General features: G+C 36.7%; 1 pseudogene; it reads right to left on the reverse strand.

The window, feature by feature from the left end:
• Positions 1–1,843: 1,843 nt before the first annotated feature.
• LOC134368012 (keratin, type I cytoskeletal 18-like) lies at positions 1,844–23,373 on the reverse strand (annotated as a pseudogene).
• Positions 23,374–23,600: the final 227 nt, after the last annotated feature.

Raw genomic sequence — 23,600 nt, forward strand, 5'->3', positions numbered from 1 at the left:
ACATTTCCCTAATTGGTAATGTTATTGAATATGTTTTCATTTGTTTATTAGCCATCTATATGTCCTCTTTGGTGAAATGTCTATTTATGTCTTTTGCCCAGTTTTTAATTGGATTGTTGTTTATTCACTGTTGGATTTTGAGAGTTCGTTATATATTTGAGATACAAATTCTCTATAAAATATGTGGTTTGCACATATTTTCTCCCATAGCTTTTCTTTTCATTCTCTTCAAGTATCTTTCACAAAGCAAAATTTTTTAATTTTGATGAAGTCTAATTTATCAATTTTTCCTTTTATAAATTGCTGTTTTGGTGTTAAGTCTAAGAACTCTTTGCCTAGCCCCAGGCCCTGAAGATTTTCTCCCATGTTGTGTTCTAAAACTATTATAGTTTTATATTTTACATTTTACATTTAAGTCAGTGATCCATTTTGAGTTAATTTTTGTATAAGGTGTGCAACTTAGATCAAGTTTTGTTGTTCTTTTGCCTATGGATGTTCAATTGCTCCAGCACCATTTGTTGAAAAGACTGTCACTTCTCCATTGAATTACTTTTGAACCTTTGTCAAAAGTCAAGCATATTTGTGTGGCTCTATTCCTGGATTCTCTGCCCTGTTCTGTTGTTCTGTGTTTCTATCCTTTTGTCAATGCCACACAGTCTTGATTACTGTAGCTATACAACAAGTCATAAATCTAGAAATCAAGTAGACTGTTTCCTCCCCCTTTACTCTTTTTATTCAAAATTGTTTTAACCAATCCATATCCTTTACGCTTCCATGCAAATGCTAGAATAATTTTGTCTCTATGTAGAAAAAATCTTGCTGGGAGTTTGATTGATACTGTATTAAACCTGTATATCGGTTTAGGAGAACTGACATCTTTACTATATTAAGTCTTCCAATCCATGACCATGACATGTCTCTCCATTTGTTTAGGTCTTCTTTGATTTCTTTCATCAGCATTTTGTATTTTTCAGCATTCAAGTCATGTGCATGTTTTCTTAGAGTCACATCTAAGTATTACATTTTCTTTTGAGCAATGATTAGTAGTAATACATTTTTGATTTCTGTGTTTATTGCTAATACATGAAAGTACAAATGATTTTTGTATGTTTACCTTGTATCCTGCAATCTTGCTGAACTCACATACTAGTTCTAGGAGTTTTTATTGTTTGTTTTTTAGATTCTTTGGGATTTTCTATGGAGATAATCATGCAATCTGCAAATGGAGACTGTTTTCTTTCTTCCTTTATGATTTATATAACTTTTATTTCCTTTTTTGCCTTACCGAACTAGTTAGAGCTTCCAGCACTATATTGAATAAGAGTGTGTGAGTAGACATCGTCATCTTGTTCTTGATCTTAGGGGAAATGCATTCAGTCTTCCACCATTAAGTTAACTATTTTAATAAATAATAAATAATGTTAACTGCAGGGTTTTTTATAGATGCTTTTTATGAAGTTGAAAAAGTTCCCCTCTATTCCTATTTTTCTGAGAATTTTTATCATGAATATGTGGTGAATTTTTAAATATATTTTCTTCATCAATTGATATGATCATAGAGTTTTTCTTCTTTAGCCTGTTAATATGGCTGATTACATTGATTATTGTGATATGTGAATATTGAACTAGCCTTGTATACCTGAAATAAACCCTTGGATCATGGTATAATTATTTTTATATATTGCTGAATTCTATTTGCTAATATTGTGTCAAGGATTTTTATGTATGTATTCATTGGTAATACTGGTCTGCAGTTTTCTCTCTTTTTTTTTTTTTTGATGTCCATGACTCTGAACTTTTATTTAGCCTCCTGTTCCCCAAAGGATACTCTGTTTCTGCTGCCTCAACACTTCAGATCTTTGATGTCATTGGTCTCAGACACCACTTTGCCCTCCACGATCCTGTGGGTGGTAGTCTTCTGGATGGTTTGCACAGACTTGCTACTTTCCAGGGCATCACTGAGACTGAAGTCCTCCCTGCCTTCCAGCAAGCGGTGGTAGGTGGCGATCTCAGCCTCCAGCTTGACCTTGATGTTCAGCAAGGCCTCATACTTCCTGGTTCTGACCCTCTGCCCAGGTCTGACTCCAGGTGCAGCAGGTCTCCACCCCCCTCAGACTGTTCTCCAAACTGGCCTTTAGATTTCTCATTGAGTCCAGGTCTATCTCCAAGGACTGGACTGTATGCCTCAGCTCCATAACCGTTATCTCAGCAGCTCCAATCTCGGTAGACTGCACAGTGATCAGTATGGTGCTCTCCTCAATCAGCTTGAACCAGTACTTGTCCAGTTCCTCTCAGTTCTTCTGAGCCAGTTGGCCATACGGGGCCCAAATGTCTGTCATGATCTTGCTGAGGACTTGAGATTGGAGGGCATCTACCTCCAGAGCCAACCCAGAGTTGGCAATTTGGGCTTGTAGGCCTTTTACTTCCTCCTCGTGGTTCTTCTTCATGAAGAGCAGCTCCTCCTTGAGATTCTCGATCTCTGTCTCTAACTGCAGCCAGGTGACATTGGTGTTGATGACCTTGCAGAGCCCATAGTTGTTGCTCACCACAGACTGGCGCCTGACCAGCTCCATCACATACTTGACTTTAAAGTCATCAGCAGCAAGTTGGGCATTGTCAATCTACAGAATGATGTGGGCACTGTCCACAGAATTTGCAAAGATCTGAGCACTCAGGTCCTAGGTGGTCTTGAAGCAATTCCCCCGGCTTCTGACCTAGGGCCCCTTCTTCTCCAGGTGTTCCCAGATTTTGCTATCCCACTTCCAATTTTCAGTCTCCAGGCTCCTCACTTTGTCTGGGTAGGAGCCCAAGAGGGGTCATTCAGGTCTTTCATGGTCTCTTTCTTGCCCATGCATGGTCCTGATTCCCACCAGGCTCCCAGCCATCCCCATGGCCAAGTTCCCAGACTCGCAGCTGCCTCAGAAGCTGGGGGAGAAGGGCACGGAGATACAGGAGCCCAAGCCCCTGACACCTGCATAGATGCTGACTGTGCTGCAAGCCGGCTGGACCTGGGGCTGGACACCTGGATGGAGACCAAGGACCAGTAGCTGGTGGAGAAGGTGGTGAAGCTCATGCTGTCCAGGGAGGAAGGTGAGAGGCCAAGGTTCAGACCATGAGAAGGTCTGTAGTTTTCTTTTTTGTAGTCTTTGTCTGGTTTTGGTATTATGGTAATTAATAAAATGAATTGGAAAGTATTCCATCATCCTTTATTTTCTAGAAGAGGTTGTGTAAGATTGGCATTAATTCTTTTTTAAATGTTTGGTAGAACTCTCCAGTGAAAGCATCTAGGCCTGGAGATATCTTTTTGGAGATTTTTAGATTACAGATCTGATTCCCTAAATAATTGTAAGGCTATTCAAGTTATCTATTTCATATTCAGTTAGTTGTAATAGTTTGTGGTTTTTTGAGGAATTGGTCTGTTATATCTAAATTGTCAAATTTATGCCTGTAATGTCATTCACAGTATTCCTGTATTATCCTTTTGATGTTTGCAGGGCCTACAATCATATCCCTTGCTTCATTGGTGATATTGGTAATTGGTTTCTTCTCTCTTTTTTTCTTTTGTGAGTCTTGCTGGATGTTTGTCAACTTTAGTGATCCTTTTGAAGATCAGCTTCTTGTTTTGTTGATTTGTCTCTATTATTATTCTGTTTTCAATTTCATTGAATTCTGCTCTTTATTATTTCCCTCCTTTTGCTTGCTTTGGGATTATTTTCCTGTTCTTTTTCTAGGTTCTTGAGATGGGAGACTAGATCATTGAGTTGACACTTTTCCCTCTAATGTAAATATTTAGTGCTATAAATCTACCTCTGTGCACTGCTTTAGCTGTGCCCCACAAATTTTGACATGTATTTTTCTTTTCATTAAGTTCAGTATATTTTCTAGTTTCCCTTGAGACTTCTTCTTGGACCTATGTATTATTTAGACATGTGTCGTTTGATTTCCAAGTGTTTGGATATTTTTCTCTTGTCTTTCTGTTATCTAGATTAATTCCATCATGGTCAGATAAAACACTCTGTGTGATTTCAATTCTTTTAAATTTGTTAATGTTTGTTTTATAGCCCAGGATGTGGTCTATTTTCGTATATATTCCATGGGCACTTAAAAAGAAGAATCTGTATCCTGTTGTTATCGGGTGAAGTGTTCTATAAATGTCTTCTGTTGAATAATGGTGTTGAGTCCTTCTATATCCTTACTGATTTTCTGTGTAGTTCTTCTATCAGCTATTGAGATAATTGAACATTTGTCTATTTCTTTTCAACTCTATTACTTTTTGCTTCATGTATCATGAAGTCCTGTTGTTTAGTGCATACACATTTAGGTTTGCTATGTCTTTCTGCTGGATTGATCTTTTCATCATTATGCAATGCTACTCTTTGTCTATAATAATTTTTATTTGATCTGAAGTCACTTTATCAAATATTCATATAGCCACTCCTGCAATTTTTATATGATTTATCTTTTTGCATTCTTTCACTGTCAACACACCTGTGTCACTGAATTTGAAGTGATTTTCTTGAAAGTAGCATACAATGCTGTGTTTCTTTTTAATGCCTTCTTCACATTTTATTCTTTGGTATATTTTCACAATCTATATTTAAGGTGATTATTAATATGTTAGTACTTAATTAAGTTTGCCATTTTATTTGTTCTCTGTTTCCACTGGTCTCATTCCTTTGTTTTTGTTTTTCTGTGTGTGTTAACTTGAGCAGTTTTTGGAATTTCATTTTGATTTATTTTTAGTGTTTGGGGGTATATGTCTATTGTTTTTGTAGTGATTGATCTGAGTACTAATATATACATATGTGACTTGTAATAGTCTACTTGGATCAACATTTCACTACTGAGTGAAGCATGGAAACCTCACTTCAATTCAGGTCCTTTTATCTTCATCACTTTTAAATATCATGGTGCTTTATAATTTTTGTTTCAATCATCAAAATGATTCATCAAATTCATGAGGGAAAGTATAATCAGTTTTATTACCCATATTCCTGCTCTTCTGTTGTTCCTGATGCTCTATGATTCCTTCTTTTATCATGTCCTTTCTGTTTGAATAACTACCTTTAACCAATTTCTTAAGGGTAGGCCTTCTAGCAACAAATTCTTTTAGTTTTCCTTTATCTGAGATTGTTTTTATTTTCCCTTCATTCCTGAAAGATCATTTTGCTGGATTTCAGTTCACATTTCTTTTCTTTCAGTAGTTCTTTCTGGTCTCCATGGTTTCAGATGAGACATCCTCTGTCATTTGAATTGGTGTCCCTGTAGAGGTAATGTGCCATTTTTCTCTGGCTGCTTTCAAGACTTTTTTCTTTGTCTTTAGTTTCAAAAGCTTAATTATAATGTGTTCATGGCATAGATTTCATTGGGATTATCGTATTTTGGATTCACTCAACTTCTTAGTGTCTTTTGCCAAATTTGGGAAAATTTCAGCCCTTATTTCATAATATGTCATATCTAAGAAGGCTTTGCCTACTGGTTTGTCTTTGACTCTCAGAACATAGTACCATACCTAGCACATAGTTGATACTCTCTCTGTACTTATCAAATGAATGAATGGATGGAATAATCTAAGAACAAATGAGTGAATAAATGATTTTTTGAGTAGATGTGATGGATGGTCAAACTGGGGTTTCAGGTCCCCTGCTCAAAACAATTCTTTCTCATAAAAAGCTGACCTAGTTTTATTTGTCTAGTTATAAGTTGTAACCCTAGGTGAAATCCTGCTCCTTAAGGAGCTAACAGTCTCTTTTGACTTTATTTGCATTTTCACATTCCTAAAGCATCTAATCTCATGTATTGATTGAGGAGAAGAATGAAAGTGACAGGGGATGTCATGAGGATTCTGGAAACTTTGGGGATCAAGTGAGGATCCCAAGGGGGATAAGGAGAAGTCCTGGGAGACTGAAATTACCAATGCCATACTTCGCCCTGTTTTGTCCCCATCATTTCTAGGCTTTAAAATACATCCATTAAAAATAAACATTGGGGTAAACACGGATGAATTCTTAGACATGTCTTTGGATGGAAAATTAAATATGTTCCCAGATGCCAAGAAGGACAACATTCCTGCCACTGTGTCCCAGCAGTCACTCCTAGCTATAGCTCACAGGACTAGGAAGTAGTGCTTTGAGCATCCATTTCAGTTTAGGCTGAAAGCAGCAACACACTTGCATTTGATTTCCAAACCAACAGTGAACAAAAGGTTTGATCAATAGATTTTCCCAGAGGCAGAAGCAGGTTTACTGTGGTGGTTTATTGGAAAAATCTCTTCTTTGTGCTGAATGCATCATTAGGTTATACATTTCTCCTTTTTTGTTTTTTTCTTTCCTTTTCTTTCTCTCTCTTTCTTTCTTCTTGTTAAATAAAGGCTTTGTTCATTCACAGACTGCATCCAAAAAATAAAACGTTTAATGTTTGTTGAATTAGTGTCAATTTCACTATAAATTTAATCAAAATGTACTTAGACAAGAGCTATACACCCTCTGTTTAATGAATTTAAATGTACTGAAAAGCAAAGGAAATGACAATAAGTCAAATAATATGTATATATTCTGGTGAACTCAATTTAATGGAATTTTCCTCAATTGGCAGCTGGATTGATTTATAATCCTAGCTGTGGTAAGGTTTTTCAGAGCACAGCCAGAAACCTGTGGTCCTTTACCACTTGGGACCAGTTAAACATTCCTGTTTCGTGACCATTTTCCAAATGATTTGGGAAAATTTAACCAGTATGCAGCAGTGTGGAAGACTAGGGGTCTCCAGGGAAGGCTGTGGCTGTTATTGCCTGCAGGCCAACCTAAAGCTAGCTCCAGGCTCACACAGGTCATTTCCACACTTCCAAGACTACTTGAGGTAAAAATAAAAAAAGGGGGCCTTAGGGCAGTGGAGTGGGGATGTATGGTCAATTTCAGGTTCTGTCCACAAGAATAAATTGCAGCCTAGAATATTAGCCAGGTTCTGAGCATGTCCAGAGGGCCTTTCATGTTCACCATAATTCTAGGTGAGAGAGCCAGGATAAAGAAAGCCACAACCACAGTGGGAACAGGATTATTTAGAACTGAAATATTTAATGTTTATAGAAAAAATGGGGTTAGTTTGTGTTCCCATTAAGTGGTCTTCAAAGTTATTGGTTTGGTTAATATGCTTTCTTTATTTGAATGAAATACTGGGTTTGGCTGCCAAATGATTGCCTAATCATATGTTATTTTGTCTTCAAAAATGGCCAGAAATAATCCCATTTGTTTATTTTTCCTTTGGTTGCCCGTGCTTTTGGGGTCGTATTCATGAAGTCTGTGTCCAGTCCTATTTCCTGAAGTGTTTCCCCTATATTTTCTTTAAGAAGTTTTATTGTCTCAGGATGTATATTTAAATCCTTAATCCATTTTGAGTTGATTTTAGTATACGGCGAGAGGTATGGATCTAGTTTCATTCTCCTGCATATCGATATCCAGTTATCCCAGCACCACTTGCTGAAGAGGCAGTCCCTTCCCCAGTGAATAGGCTTGGTGCCTTTGTCAAAGATCAGATGGCAGTAAGTGTGAGGGTTGATTTCTGGTTTCTCTATTCTATTCCATTGGTCAGTGTGTCTGTTTTTATGCCAGTACCATACTGTTTTGGTTATTATAGCTTTGTAGTATAGCTTAAAGTCAGGTAGTGTTATGCCTCCAGCTTTATTTTTTTTGCTGAGCATTGCTTTGGCTATTCGTGGTCTTTTATTGTTCCATATAAATGTCTGAATAGTTTTTTCCATTTCTGAGAAAAATGTCTTTGGAATTTTGATGGGGATTGCATTGAATTTGTATATCACTTTGGGTAGTATGGACATTTTCACTATGTTGATTCTTCCAATCCAAGAGCATGGAATATCTTTCCATCTTCTTGTCTCCTCTCTAATTTCTCTCAGCAGTGGTTTGTAGTTCTCATTATAGAGATTTTTCACCTCCTTGGTTAACTCAATTCCTAAGTATTTTATTTTTTTGGTGGCTATTGTAAATGGGCAGGCTTTCTTGATTTCTCCTTCTGCATGTTCACTATTGGAGAAAAGAAATGCTACTGATTTTTGTGTGTTGATTTTGTATCCTGCTACTGTGCTGAAATCATTTATCAATTCCAACAGTTTTTTTGTAGAGGTTTTAGGCTGTTCGATGTATAGGATCATGTCATCTGCAAACAGGGACAGTTTGACTTCATCTTTTCCAATCTGGATGCCCTTTATTTCCTTCTCTTCTCTGATTGCTCTGGCTAGTACTTCCAACACTATGTTGAATAGGAGTGGTGAGAGTGGGCATCCTTGTCTAGTGCCTGTTCTTAAAGGAAAAGCTTTCAGCTTTTCCCCATTCAGGATGATATTGGCAGTGGGTTTGGCATATATGGCTTTAATTATGTTGAGATACTTTCCCTCTATACCTAACTTATAGAGGGTCTTTGTCATGAATGAGTGCTGAACTTTATCAAATGCTTTTTCAGCATCTATAGAGATGATCATATGGTCCTTGTGTTTTAGTTTATTAATATGGTGTATCACATTTATTGATTTGCGTATGTTGAACCAACCTTGCATCCCTGGGATGAATCCCACTTGATCGTGATGAATAATTTTTCGTATGTGTTGCTGTATTCTGTTTGCTAGTATTTTAGTGAGGATTTTTGCATCTATATTCATCAAGGATATCGGCCAAACTAAAAAGCTTCTGCACAGCAAAAGAAACAATTAAAAGAGTTAAAAGACAACCAACAGAGTGGGAGAAAATATTTGCAAAATATACATCTGACAAAGGATTAATATCCAGAATATATAAGGAACTCAAACAACTTTACAAGAAGAAAACAAGCAACCCAATTAAAAAATGGGCAAAAGAGCTAAGTAGGCATTTCTCTAAGGAAGATATCCAAATGGCCAACAGACATATGAAAAAATGCTCAACATCACTCAGCATCCGGGAAATGCAAATCAAAACCACATTGAGATACCATCTAACCCCAGTTAGGATGGCTAAAATCCAAAAGACTATGAACGATAAATGCTGGCGAGGCTGCGGAGAAAAAGGAACTCTCATACATTGTTGGTGGGACTGCAAAATGGTGCAGCCTCTATGGAAAATGGTATGGAGGTTCCTTAAACAATTGCAAATAGATCTACCATACGACCCAGCCATCCCACTGTTGGGAATATACCCAGAGGAATGGAAATCATCAAGTCGAAGGTATACCTGTTCCCCAATGTTCATCGCAGCACTCTTTACAATAGCCAAGAGTTGGAACCAGCCCAAATGCCCATCATCAGATGAGTGGATACGGAAAATGTGGTACATCTACACAATGGAATACTACTCAGCTATAAAAACGAATGAAATACTGCCATTTGCAACAACATGGATGGACCTCGAGAGAATTATATTAAGTGAAACAAGTCAGGCACAGAAAGAGAAATACCACATGTTCTCACTTATTGGTGGGAGCTAAAAATTAATATATAAATTCACACACACAGACACACACACACACACACACACACACAAAACCGGGGGTGGGGGAAGAAGATATAACAACCACAATTATTTGAAGTTGATACAACAAACAAACAGAAAGGACATGGTTCGGGGGGAGGGGGGGAGGGAGAAGGGAGGGAGGTTTTGGTGATGGGGAGCATTAATCAGCTACAATGTATATCGACAAAATAAAATTTAAAAAAAAAAATAAAATAAAATAAAATAAATATAAAAAAAAAAAAAAAAAAAATGGCCAGAAAGTTTTGCTTTGCTGCTTCTATATTTGCTTTATATATCTGATTCTCAGCAAAGCAGGGTAGTTTCAGGGACTTACATGAACAATTAAAATGAGAAATCACCTTTTCGGTGATATAACTTGCACTTTTTTCTTAGTTTTTCCTGTGTCTTTGCAGCTGATAATTATTTTTTCAAGCAGAAACTTTTATTTTTTAGGTAGTAAAGTATATCAATTTTTAATGTTACGGTTTTTGGATTTTGAAATTTAAATGACCCTCCCCACTCTGAGGCTATTAAATAATTTGCTCTAGCCCTTATAGGATTTCATTTACATCTTTGGAATTTATGCTGGTGAGTGGTGTGAGGTAATAGATCAAAAGTTATTGTTTTCCAGATGGTTACCAAGTTTTTTGAAAACAATGTTGAATATGTATTTTTCAACACTGATTTGAGAAACTATACGCTACCTATACTATAAATTAAATTGCTGCATGTAGTTCAGTCTACTGTTGATTTTCTCTTCTGTTCTTTGCCTGTCTTAATATTTATGCACTAATATAACAGTGTTTTAATCACTGAGGTCTTATAAAATGTTTTTATGATTGGTGGAGATGTTCTCCCCTACTTTACCCTCCTTACTAAGTTTTCCCATTTACTCTAGATTGTTTATTTTTTCATATGAGCTTTAGAGTGATCTTGTCTTATTCCTACCCACATCACCAAAAATAAATAAGTAAATAAAATCTGGGGAAATCTGTATTGCTATCACATTGAGTTTATGAATAAACTTACACCTTTTGTAAATTGAGTTTTCCTACCCAAGAATATGAGTTGCTTTTCCAATTGTTTCTTTCGTATACTTCAAAAGTGACTTAATTTATTCCTCACTTAAGTGATATTTCTTGGTAAATATGCTTTTTCAATGCTATTGTTTCTATTGTAAAGGTGGTCCTCTCCTTCATTATAAATTCCCACCAGTTATTTTTTAAGCACAAAATTTTTTATACATCAAAACCTTGTAGCTTTCTCCAGATGGAAATTTCTGAGATGTTGTAAAGGCTTTACTGTGATTCAGTGATCCCCCCATTAACAAATGCCCTGATAATATAGTTTCATTTTAATAGAGTATACTGTGCTAAAACAATTTTCCTGGCAATTTGGCAGTCCGTAAATAAAACCATAAAAATGCCCATGCCATTTGGTTTATTTATACTTACAGGTTATAAGAAGAGATATGAAGATGCCAAAACTGGCTGGCTCTCAGTAGAAGGGTTTGTGGGATGTTTTGCATTTGTTTCTTTTCTGTTTGTTTGCATGTTTCTGATTTTTAAGTATCAAACATGCACTACTTTTATAACATAAATGTAATTTTTCAGTAAAAATCCATCTTCCTAAATCACAGAAAATATGTATGCATGCACAGCCACATGTCACCCAAATCCCCCCTCCCCCCGCCACCTTCACATCTTGGGTGTGCTGCTAAATAGTGGATATAGGTAGCTGTACTGAATGAGCTGGGCCTGAGTTCTCATCCCACCTCTGCCACCTGCTAGCTTTGTGTCCCTGGACAAGTTACTTAAAATCTTTGGACATCAGTAGTCTCACCTATACTACGGGGATTGTTGTGAAGTTATAAAAAATATAAGCAGCACAATATTTAGCACATAGCAAGAAGTACAGTAGAAGGTAGTTGCTCTGGTGATCAGCATCAGGACAGCCTTAGGTTGAAGCCTGAGCAAGTTTTCTCCTCCGTTTCTTCCTTCTTGGTGGCTCCCTTACCTCCTCATAAATAACTCCCAGTAATCAATAGATGCATTTTTTGTTCTTCATTTCTTCTCCTCTCCTTATACAAAACCCCTTCCTGCTGTCAAAACAGGAAATTATTTACAACTCTTGATTAATTAGCAGATTGCAAACAGCATTCTCAAGTAAACGTTTTTTCTCTTATGTAGAATGAAAAAAAAAAAAAAACCGTTCCCAAAGAAATTTCAGGCTAGGTTGATTTTCCTCTCCCACCACCCTGAACCAATATTTTAGGTTTTCCAGAACATTTTACAGAGTATTAATTGATACTGAGCCACCTATGCATCATTTAAGATTTATTTCACTTTGATATGAATTATAGGCGTCACCTGATATTGTTAAATACATCTTTATGCCTCCTGTATTACTTCTCCCAAGAGCAGTAACGTTTCTGAACACAATATGTGCTGGCCAAAACATAGTTTGTTAATAAATAGCATATTAGAATAAACATGTTTAAAATGTATAGTGGAACAAAAAAGTGCTTTAGAGCAAATATCTTATTTTTAATATCTGCAATTCTGGCTCATTGGGGTCTGTGTTATCCAAATGTGTTATTGAGCCTAAACAAAACTACAGTGCAAGATGCCTACATAAGAAAAGTAATCAATAAATAAAGGCAACTTAAGTGATATTTCAGCGCAGTTCGGAACTGGCTGCAGAGGCCAAATATCAACGTCTCTGAGACCAGAAAGAAACAAGATTAAGGACATAAAAAATATTGCCTCCTTTTGGAAGACCAGAGGAGAAGGCCAGTGTGCTAAATAAAGTCAATTCCCAAGATCTAGAGTCCTGTGACAGTGGCATTGAGAGTGGTGTTGCTGGTCACCGGGGAAATAGACTGAGGGTGAAGACGGGTGGGTCTGTCGCGAGGGCTAAGGCAAGCTGCGACGACGGGAAGAGACCGTGCAGGCAGGAGGAGATGCCCGCGGGCTGATATCCAAAAGAACCGCAAAAGAAACGGGTTTCAGGAGTCCGGTAAACACAGGCTTCTTGGGTCGGAAATGCCACCTTTAGGAACAGAAGCAGTGGAGAATGAGGCAAACCCCTCTAACAAATTAAGTTACCTTCCTTAAGGGCAAACCTGAGACTTACTGGGGGCCTGTTAAATACCTGTGGCACAGATGAGAAGTCGACCTGTAAAAATCTCAAAGAGGGCCATTGTGCCTCAGTTTACTCATCTGTAGAATGGGAATAATCAAACTACACACATCCCACAGAGTTATAAAGATGATTACAACGAGATAATCTATGGAAAATGCTCAGAAGAAAGCCTGGCACATAAGTGCTTTATGTGTTTGCTATTATTATGCTGCCACTAATTCTGATTTAATTTTAATGTGCACCTTCTAAGGGCAAGTCCGTGGCATTTGTAGAGGACAAAAGGATTGTCCAGCATCAGGACAATGAAAGAGTAAGGTTTCAGGACCACGTAATACACAATTACTTCATTTCTTTGCTCCCAATTAAGGATGCTTCCGGCTTCTGCTAAGTTTGGAAAATTCGTGATGCTGGTGGTGGATGTTAGGAAGGGAAAAGATAGAGAGGGAGGATGGTGGGAGGCACAGAGCTAAATTGAGTTTTGAAGACCTAGTCTCATATGAACCTCATTTTGACTTGAACTCTGTTCAAATAAAGTCTTCACACCTTCCTTCTTTCACTAAAATTTCCTTTTCATTTTAATTTACCCATCATTTGTAACTTTTAAAAAACTACATATGAGTGTGACCACTGTCACCTCCTATTTAACATAGCTCACCCAAAATATAACTGTGCATGTGCCAAGATGGATTCATGGGGCATTTACTAGCCCCTTCAAAACAACTACAAGGCAGGTAAGTGGCCTCCATAGACCACGTCAATACTCCTTTTCTTTTTGGGGTTGCTGAACTCCCAGCGGAAGCTATTAACAATGAATATTTTTGCATCTCATTGAGCTGTAGATTGTAAACACCCTCCAAATCCCTACTGTTCTTCCCACATTTACCCCCTCTGAGCACTATGGCTAAAAGTTCCAACTAGTTAATGAGCTCTGTGATCCGTTTACTTCCTAAGGCAACAACACTAACTCTGTGAATCTTACTAGTAACACTGGGCTTGCTAGAAAAATAAAGCAGTCTAATTTTAATCCATAATCCACAGCTAAGTATGTCTAAGATGCTTAGTATTGTAGCAATTAGTACTTACTCAAGATAATAAAGTCTTGCTGTAGCTCCTTCCTTCCAAGAAATAGCTGCTATGGGAATAGATAGGATCAACATACATTTTTTTTAAAATAAACTTTTTTATTTTAGAATAGTTTTAGATTTACAGATTTATTACAAAGATAGTTCAGGAAGTTCCCATACATCCCATACCCACTTTCCACTACTGTTAATATCTTACATTAATAAGGTGCATTTATCACAATTGATGAACCAATATCGATACATCATTATTATTACCTAAAAGCATACTTTGGATTATTTTAGCTTTTCCCTAATGTCCTTTCCTGTTCCAGTATCCATCCAGGACACCACATTACATTTAGTCATCATGTCTCACTCTTGGCTGTGACAGTTTCTCAGAGTTGCATTGTTTTTGATGACCTTGACAGTTTTAAGGAGTACTGATCAGATAATTCATAGAATATCCATCAATTGGGATTTGCCTGATGTTTTTCTCATAATTAGACAGGAGTTATGGGACCTGGGGAGGAAAATTATAAAGATAACGTGCCCTTCTCGTCACATCATATCAAAGGTCCATACAATTAACAGGACAGCGCTATTGATGTTGACCTTGATCACCTGGCTGAGGTAGTTTTTGCCAGGTTCCTCCACTGTAAAGCTACTCATTTATTCCTTCCTCTCCATGCTATACTCTTTGGAAGTAATTTACCAGGTTCAACCCACACTCAAAGGTTAAAGAGTTAAGCACCACCTCTTTGAAGTGAGTGTCTACATAAACTATTTGGAATCCTTCAATACAGGAAATTTGTTTATTCTCCCCATTTATTTATTTAATTCATTTTTTTTTTTTTCTGGTGGCTGGCTAGTGTGGGGATCCGAACCCTTGACCTTGGTGTTGTAACAGTGTGCTCTAGCCAACTGAGCTAACTGGCCATCCCCATTTATTTATTTAATCATTTATTTTTATCAGTATGGACTTATGGATATTTGTTTTGTACTTTGTGTTAAAATCCAATACTACTTCATTTATTTTGTTGCTCAAGTTCTTCCAACTTTGGCCATTAATAGCTCTTTGGATCAGCTAGCTCCTGTATCCCTTTGACATACACTCATCAGGCTTTGTTCGTTAGCACTTCCTTACTTTCTGGCACTGTAAGATGCTCCAGGTTCATCTTGTGTATTTCCTGCCCTGGCCCTAGAATAAGCCATTTCTCCAAGGATCCCTGGTGCCTTCTATTGGAGAATGGTGTTAGAAATCAAGATCTGGGTGCTGGATGTACTCATTGCTACTGGGGTGTCATTGCTTTTAGGTCCTCTCAGCTGACAGGGATCTACATGTGTATACAAACCATGTATGTACACATACCTGTAAATATTTCTATATGTACCCATTGTATTTATATTAAACTAAACATGAGCTCACACTGATGTCTCCAACTCTAATCCCTTACCACATGAACCAGTCTAGCCTCTTCCCCTTGCTCCAGCTGTGCAAAACCTGGCTCCCACCATCTGTCATCCATTTATTTAACTGTTTAATTCCAGTATACAGGTATAATGGTTTCAGAATTATTACCCCATAAACCCTTGAAAAAGTGCTTTATCAACTAGAGTACAGTACTTATGTACAGTTCCTTTTGCTTTTAGTCTTACAGGCTTCACTCGTTTCTGAAATTACTTAGGTCAACCCCTGATTCCCCTACCCCCTTTAGTAAGGTTACTTCATACATTTGTAGTAGATACTTTGGCACATTCTGAATTCCATCCTGGAATCCCCCAACTTCCTAAATCGTTTTTAAAATTTGTATACGTTAAAGTTCACTCTTTGTACTGTAATGTTCTATGGGGTTTGACAAATACTTAATGTTGTATATTTACCATTACAATATCACAAAGAATAGTTTTACTGACTCAATCCCTGTGCTCCACCTGTGCAACCTTCTCCCCACTCCCCAAACATCTAACAAACCATAGTTTATCATCTTTATATAGTTTTGCCTTTTCCAGAATGTCATATAATTATAATTATAAAATATGTACTCTTTTCAGACTGGCTTATTTCATTTAGCAATTTGCATTTAAGATTCATCTACATCTTTGCATGCCTTGACCATTTAATTCATTTTATCACTGAATAATATTTCACTATATAAATGTACCACAGTTTGTTTATTCACTCACCTATTGAAATACATTTTGGTTGCTTCCAATTTTGGGCAATTATGGAGAAAGATGCTATAAGAGTTCCCAAGCAAGTTTTTGTGCAACATAAGCTTTCAAATCAGTTGGGTAAATACCTAATAGCGCAATTACTGAACACGGAAATACTAGGTTTAGTTTTGTGAGAAACTGACGAACTGTCTTCCAAAGAGACTGTGTCATTTTACATTCCCACCAGCAACGAGGGAGAGTTCTTGTTGCTCTGCATCCTGGCCACCAGTTGGTATTGTCAGCTTTTTTGGTTTTTAGCCTTTCTAATATGTGTGTAGTTGTATGTCATTGTTTTACTTTACAATTCCCTAATGACAAATTAAGTAGAACATATTTTCATATGCTTATTTTCCATCTGTATATCCTCTTGGATGAAGCGTCTGTTCAGATTTTTTGCCCACTTTTTAGTTGGGTTGTTTCTTTTCCTATTATTGAGTTTTAAGAGTTCTTTGTGTGTATTGGATATATAGCCTTTTTCAGAAATGTGCTTTGCAAATACTTTCCCTCAGTCTGTGGTTTGTCTTTGCATTCTTTCATTTGTCATTTGCAGAGCTTAAAATTTTAATTTTAATAAAATCTAACTTACCATTTTTTAAATTTATTCTCATATTTAAAACCTCATCACCAAGCCCAGAGTTACATGGGTTTTTTCCTATTCTTTCTTTAAGAAGTTTTATAACTTTTTATATTACACTTAGGTCTATGATCCATTTTGAGTTATTTTTTGTGTAAGGTCTGTGCCTAGTTTCATTTTTTGCATATGGCTGTCCAATTGTACCAGCACTATTTGTTGAAAAGTCTATCCTTTCTCCGTTGAATTGTCTCTGCTCCTTTGTCAAACATGAGTTGACTATATTTGTGTGGGTCTACTTCTGGATTCTCTATTCTGTTCCATTTATCTATGTGTCTAGAATAAGTTTTAAGTAGGGTCATGTGAGTTCTCCAACTTTGTTCTTCTTTTATAATATTGTGTTGACTATTCTTGATCTTTTGCTTTTCCATATAATATTTAGAATTAGTTTGTTGATATCTACAAAACAGCTTTGTGGGGTTTTGAGTGGGATTGTGTTCAATCTATAGATGAAGTTGGGAAGAATTCACATCATAATAATTGAGTCTTCCAATCCGTGAACATGAGATATTTCTCCATTTATTTAGATCTTCCTGATTTTTTTCATCAGTGTTTTATAACTTTCTGCATACAGGTTCTTTGCTTATTTTATTATATTTATCTCTAAGTATTTATGTTTCTTAGGTGCTTTTATAATTTTTTTTGAACATTTCAAATCCCATTTATTTATTGCTGGTGTATAGGAGAACAGTTGACTTTTGCATATTGCAAACTTACTATTCTCACTTATTAGTTTAGGGAGATTTTTGTTGATTCTTTAGGACTTTCTTCATAGACAATCATGTCATCTGTGAGTAGAGAAAGTTTAATTTCTTCCTTTCTGCTCTGTATATCTTTTATTTCCTTTGCTCATTTCATTGCATTAGTTAGAACTATGTTGAATAGGAGTGGGGAGAGAGGACACCCTTGCCTTCTTCCTGATTTTAGGGAAAAGCACCCAATGTCTAATCATCAAGTATGATATTAGCTATAGATTTTTTTGTAGATGTTCTTTATCCAATTAAAGAAGTTCCCCTCTATTCCTACTTTGCTGAGGTTTTTGATGTTGGGTACTGATTGGAATCAGCATTGGGTTTTGCCAAATGCTTTTTTATATCAATTGATATAATCACATGATTTTTCTTCTTTGGAATGTTGATGTGGTGAATTACATTGAGTGATTGTTGAATGTTTAACCAGTCTTGCATACCTGTCAGAAACCTGACTTGATTGTGGTATATAATTATTTATATGCATTGCTGGATTTCATTTGTTAACATTTTGTTGAGGACATTTGTTTGCATGTTCATGAGAGATATTGTTGTGTAATTTTTTTTTCTTGTAATGTCCCTACCTGGTTTTGTTATTAGGGTAGTGTTGGCCTCATAGACTATGTTAGCAAGAGTCAAGTGTTACCTATTCTATTTTTTGGAAGAGATTCTGGAGAATCAGTATCATTTCTTCCTTAACTGTTTTGTAGAATTCACTGGTAAAACCATCTGAGCCTGGAGATTTATTTTATTTTATTTTTTTTTTTTTATTTATTTTTTTAAATTTTATTTTGTCGATATACATTGTGGCTGATTATTGCTCCCCATCACCAAAACCTCCCTCCTTCCCTTCTCCCTCCCCCCCTCCCCCAACAATGTCCTTTCTGTTTGCTTGTCATATCAACTTCAAGTAGTTGTGGTTGTTATATCTTCTCTGGAGATTTATTTTTTGAAGGTTTTTTTTTTAATTGAAACATAATTGATTATACACATTTGTGGGGTACAGAGTTAAATATCAATACCTGTGTGCAACGTGCAACGACCAAGTCAGGATAATTAGCATATTCATCATTACATGACATAATCATTTCTTTGTGTTGAGAACATCTGATCTCCTCTCTTCTAGTCATTTGATAACATGCAGTAAATTATTGTTAATTATAGGTGCCTAGGAGGCTGTACATCAAGAGAATTTATTTGTCCTGGCTAGCTGTTTTGTTTCCATTAACCCATTGCTGGGTATTCCCTCTCCCCCTCCCCCTTTCCCAGCTCTAGAAACCACAGTTTTGTTCTCTCTTTCTGAAAGTTCAACATATCATTATGATTGTTGTTTTATCTTTTCGTTCTTTTGTTCTTCCTTCCTTCCTTCCTTTCTTTATAGCTTCCATTTATGAATGAGGATATGTGGTGCTTGTCTCTCTGTGCCTGGCTTATTTCACTTAACATAATTTTCTCTAAGGTCATCCATGCTGCTGCAAATGGCAGAATTTCATTCTTTTTTATAACTGAGTAGTGTTTCATTGTGTATATATACCACATTTTCCTTATCCAGTTGTCTGTTGATGGACATTTAGGATGGTTCCATATCCTGGCTATTGTAAACAGAGCTGCAGTAAACATGGGAATGCAGGTATCCCTTTGATATGATTATTTCCATTTCTTTGTGTATATACCCAGTAGTGGGATTGCTGGATTGTATAATAGTTCTACCTGTACTTGTTTGAGAAACTCCCATGCCATTTTCCATAATGGATGTACTAATTTACAATCTCACCAACAGTGTATAAGGGTTCCACTTTCTCAACATCCTCACTAGCATTTGTTATTCTCTCTCTCTTTTTGATAATAGCCAGTCTAACTGGGGTGAGATGATATCTTAGTGTAGTTTTGATTTGCGTTACTCTGGTGATTAATGATGTTGAGCATTTTTTCATGTACTTGTTGATCATTAGTATGTCTTCTTTTGAGAAATGTCTATTCAGCTTCTTTGCCCGTTTTTCAATTGGATTGTTTGCTTTTTACTATTAAGTTGTTTGAGGTCCTTGTATATTCTGGATATTAATCCCTTGTCAAATGCATAGCTTGCAAATATTTTCTCCCATTCCATAGGTTGCCTTTTTGCTCTGTTGATCTTTTCCTTTGCGGTGCAGAAGCTTTTTAGTTTGATATCATCCCATATGCTGATTTTTCCTTTTCTTGCCTGTGCTTTTGAGGTCTTATTCATAATGCCTTTGACCAGTCCTACATCCTGAAGTGTTTCCTGTGTGTTTTCTTTTAGGAGTTTTATAGTTTCAGGTCTTATATTTAAGTCTTAATCCATTTTGAGTTGATTTTGGTATATGGTGAGAGGTAAGGGTCTAGTTTCATTCTTCTACACATGGATATCAAGTTTTCCCAGCACCATTTATTGAAAAGGTTGTCCTTTCCCCAGTGTATATTCTTGGAACCTTTGTCAAAGCTCAGTTAGCTGTAAGTATGTGGATAGATTTCTGGGTTTTCTGCTCTGTTCCAGTCATCCATGTGTTTGTTTTTAATGCCAGCACCATGCTCTTTTGGTTACTATAGCTTTGCAGTATAATTTGAAGTCAGGCAGTATAATGCCTCTGACTTTATTTTCTTTTTGCTCATGATTGCTTTGGCTATTCATGGTCTTTTGTTGCTCCATGTGAATGTTAAGACTGATCTTTATATTTCTTTGATGAATGTCACTGGTAATTTGATGGTGATTGCATTGAATCTGTAGATTGCTTTGGGCAGTATGGACATTTTCACAGCGTTGATTCTTCCAATCTGTGAACATGAAATGTCTTTCCATTTTTTGTTGCCCTCTTAATTTCTTTCAGCAGTTTTTGTAGTTTTCATTGTAGAAATCATTCACCTCCTTGTTTAAATTTATTCCTAGATATTTTATTTTGGGTGTAGCATTTGTAAATGGGCTTGCTTTCTTCATTTCTTTTTCTCCTAGTTCATTGTTGGTGTATAAGAATGCTATTGATTTTTGTATATTGATGTTTTTATCCTGCAACTTTACTGAATTCGTTTATCAGCTATAGAAATTTTTTGGTGGAGTCTTTAGGTTTTTGTATATATAGGATCATGTTATCTGCAAACAGGGACAGTTTGACTTCATCTTTTCCAATTTGGATGTCCTTTATTTCTTTCTCTTGCCTGATTACTCTGGCTAGTGCTTCCAATACTGTGTGAAATAGGAGTGGCAAGAGTTGTTATCCTTGTTTGTTCTTGTTCTTAAAGGAAAAGCTGAACCCATTCAGGATGGTGTTGGTGGTGGGTTTGTCATATATGACTTTTATTGTGTTGAGATACTTTCTTTATATATCTAATTTGTTGAGATTCTTTATCATGAAGGGATGTCAACATCCCTTTTTATCAATGCTTTCTCTGCATCTATTGAGATGATCACATGGTTTTTGTCATTGATTTTGTAGATGTGGTGTATCACATTTATTGACTTGCATATGTTGAACCATCCTTGCATCCCTGGGATGAATCCCACTTGATCACGATGTATTATCTTTTTGATGTGCTGTTGAATTCTGTTTGCTAATATTTTGTTGAAAATTTTTGCATCCATGTAGTTTTCTCTCTCTCTTTTTTTTTTTTTGGTTGTGTCTTTATCTGATTTTGGTATCAGGATGATGCTGGCCTCATAGAATGAGTTTGGGCAAAATGGCCTTTGTTTTGATATTTTCAAATAGTTTGAAAAGGATTGGTGTTAATTCTTCTTTAGATGTTTGGTAGAATTCGGCAATGAAGCCATCTGGTCCTGTGCCTTTCTTTGTTGGAAGACTGCTGATTACTGCTTCAATCTCAGTACTCATTATTGTTCTGTTCAGGTTGTCTATTGCTTCTTGGTTCAGGCTTGGTAGTTTGTATGTGTCCAGAAATTTATCCATTTCCTCCAGATTTTCAAATTTGTTGATGTATACTTGTTCAAAATAGTCTCTAATGATTCTTTGTATTTCTGTGGTATTTGATTTTCATTTCTGATTTTTGTTATTTGGGTCTTCTCTCTTCTTTTTTTAATTAGTCTGCCTAATGGTCTGTCTATTGTGTTTATATTCTCAAAAAAACAACTTTTTGGTTCATTGATCTTTTATTTTGTTTGCTTGCTTGTTTTTGGTCTTTATTTCATTTAGTTCTGCTCTGATCTTAATTATTTCTTTCTGTCTACTAATTTGGGGATTGGATTTTTCTTATTTTTCTAGTTTCTTTGAGGTATAACATTAGATTGTTTATTTTAAGTCTTTTTATCTTTCCATTATTTTGATGTAAACATTTATTGCAGTAAACCTCCCTCTGTACTGCTTTTGCAGTATCCCATAGGTTTTGGTAGATGTGCTTTTATTTTCCTTTGTTTCAAGATACTTATTTTTTGATTTCCTGCTTAATTTCTTCTTTGACTGATAGTTCAATCAGGAGCATGTTGTTTAATGTCAATGCATTTGTGTAGTTTCCAAAGTTTTACTCATTGTTGATTTCTGGTTTTACTCCGTTGTGGTCTGAAAAGATACTTGGAATGATTTTGATTTTTTAAAATTTGCTGAGACTTGATTTGTGACCTAATATGTGGTCTATCCTGGAGAATGTTCCATGTGCTGATGAGAATAATGTATATTCTCTAGATACTGGATGAAATGTTCTGTAGATGTCTGTCAGGTTCAATTGGTCTAAAGTTTAGTTTAAATCCTGTGTTTCTCTACTGATTTGTTGCCTATATGACCTGTCCAATACTGAGAGGAGTTTGATGTCCCGAACTATTATTGCATTGGGGTCTATCTCTCTCTTTAGGCCTAATAATATTTGCTTTATTTACCTGAGTGCCGTTATGTTGGGTGCATATATATTCTGTTGCTGGATAGATCTATTTATCATTATATAATGTTTTTCAATGCCTTTTCCTTTTTCTCCCCTTCCAGAAAACCTATGATTTGGATTTTTGTGTGTTAAGGCTGTTCGGTAGCTCTCATAAATTTTCTTCATTTTTGAAAATGCTTTTTCCTTTTTTTATTTTTATTATTTTGTCTACCTGGGTTATTTAAAAAAGACTGTCTTCAAGATCAAAAATCTTTCTTCTACTTGCTCTAGCCTGTTCTTTAAGCTCTCAGTTGTATTTTTTATTTCACTGAATGAATCCTTCAGTTCTAGGAGTTCTCCTACATTCTTTTTAAAGGGATTTATCTCTTTGTTAAATTCCTCCTTCAAATCCTGATCTATTTTTCTCTGTTAGTGTGTTGTCTGTGTGAGTCTTCTTGTATCTCACTCAGTTTTCTTAAGATTGTTGCTTGGAATTCCTTGGCAGTTATTTGAAAGGTTTCTTGCCATTTGGGGTCTGGTACTAGAGAATTATTGTATACCTTTGGGGGTGCCATATTTTCTTATTTTTTTGTATTTCTAGTATCCCTATTTTGAGGTTGGTCATCTGGTGAAGCAGTTGCTTCCTCTATTACTCTGGAGTGGCTTTTGAAGAGAGAGACTCTCTCCTGTAGATGTGTTTTATATTGACCTTTGGGTAGGGTGTTTTAGTTTTGGTTTCAGGTAGACACAGTTGTGTAGACTATGTGTGGTTACTGCAACTGTATTCAACAACAGAGTTGTCTGTGAGTGCCTCTGTGGCTAGATACTGAGGCACTCCATGGTTCCTTGCTGAAGTGAGTGACACTATATTGGGTTGTCAATGCTGTGAGCAAGATCTCGAGTTCTTGGGAGAAGCACCTGGGTACCTTGTCACTCCTTGGCTGAGGTGAGTGCTCCTGGGTGGACTTGCTGGCTCCACAGCTAGTATCCTGTGACCCTGATAGGTACACTGGGGTGTACTCGATCTCCTCAGCTTGAATGGGTGACCCTGGGTGGGGTTTCTCTTTCCAGCAGCTTCCCATGCATCTCTCCCTTGGGTCAGTGCAGTCATGTGGGCTGAATGAGTAGTTCCCATCACCAGGTGTGCAGCTGCAGGGTGTATAGCTCAATTTACCCTGTGGATTGGGCCACTGGCTTGTGGGGCTGTGCTTGCTCACCTCTTTCTGGCAGCTCTGTGTGTGTCCTTCCCGGGTCAATGCAGTCATGTGGGCTCCTTGTGTAGTTCCTGCCACTAGGTGTGTGGCCACAGGGGCCACTGGTTCATGGGGATGTGTGCCTCTTTCTCCTCTCTATTTCACCATCCTGGGCATTTGTGCTCCACAGAGATCTCCCCAGTCTCCTGCTATATTCTTATGCTTTCGCACCAATGCTGTTGTCAATATTTAGCCCTCTGTTCGTTGTTCTGGTCTTTATCTGTGGGAGGAATGTGCCC

Source organism: Cynocephalus volans, chromosome X (genome assembly GCF_027409185.1).
Source record: "Cynocephalus volans isolate mCynVol1 chromosome X, mCynVol1.pri, whole genome shotgun sequence".
NCBI classification, from domain to species: Eukaryota; Metazoa; Chordata; class Mammalia; order Dermoptera; family Cynocephalidae; genus Cynocephalus; species Cynocephalus volans.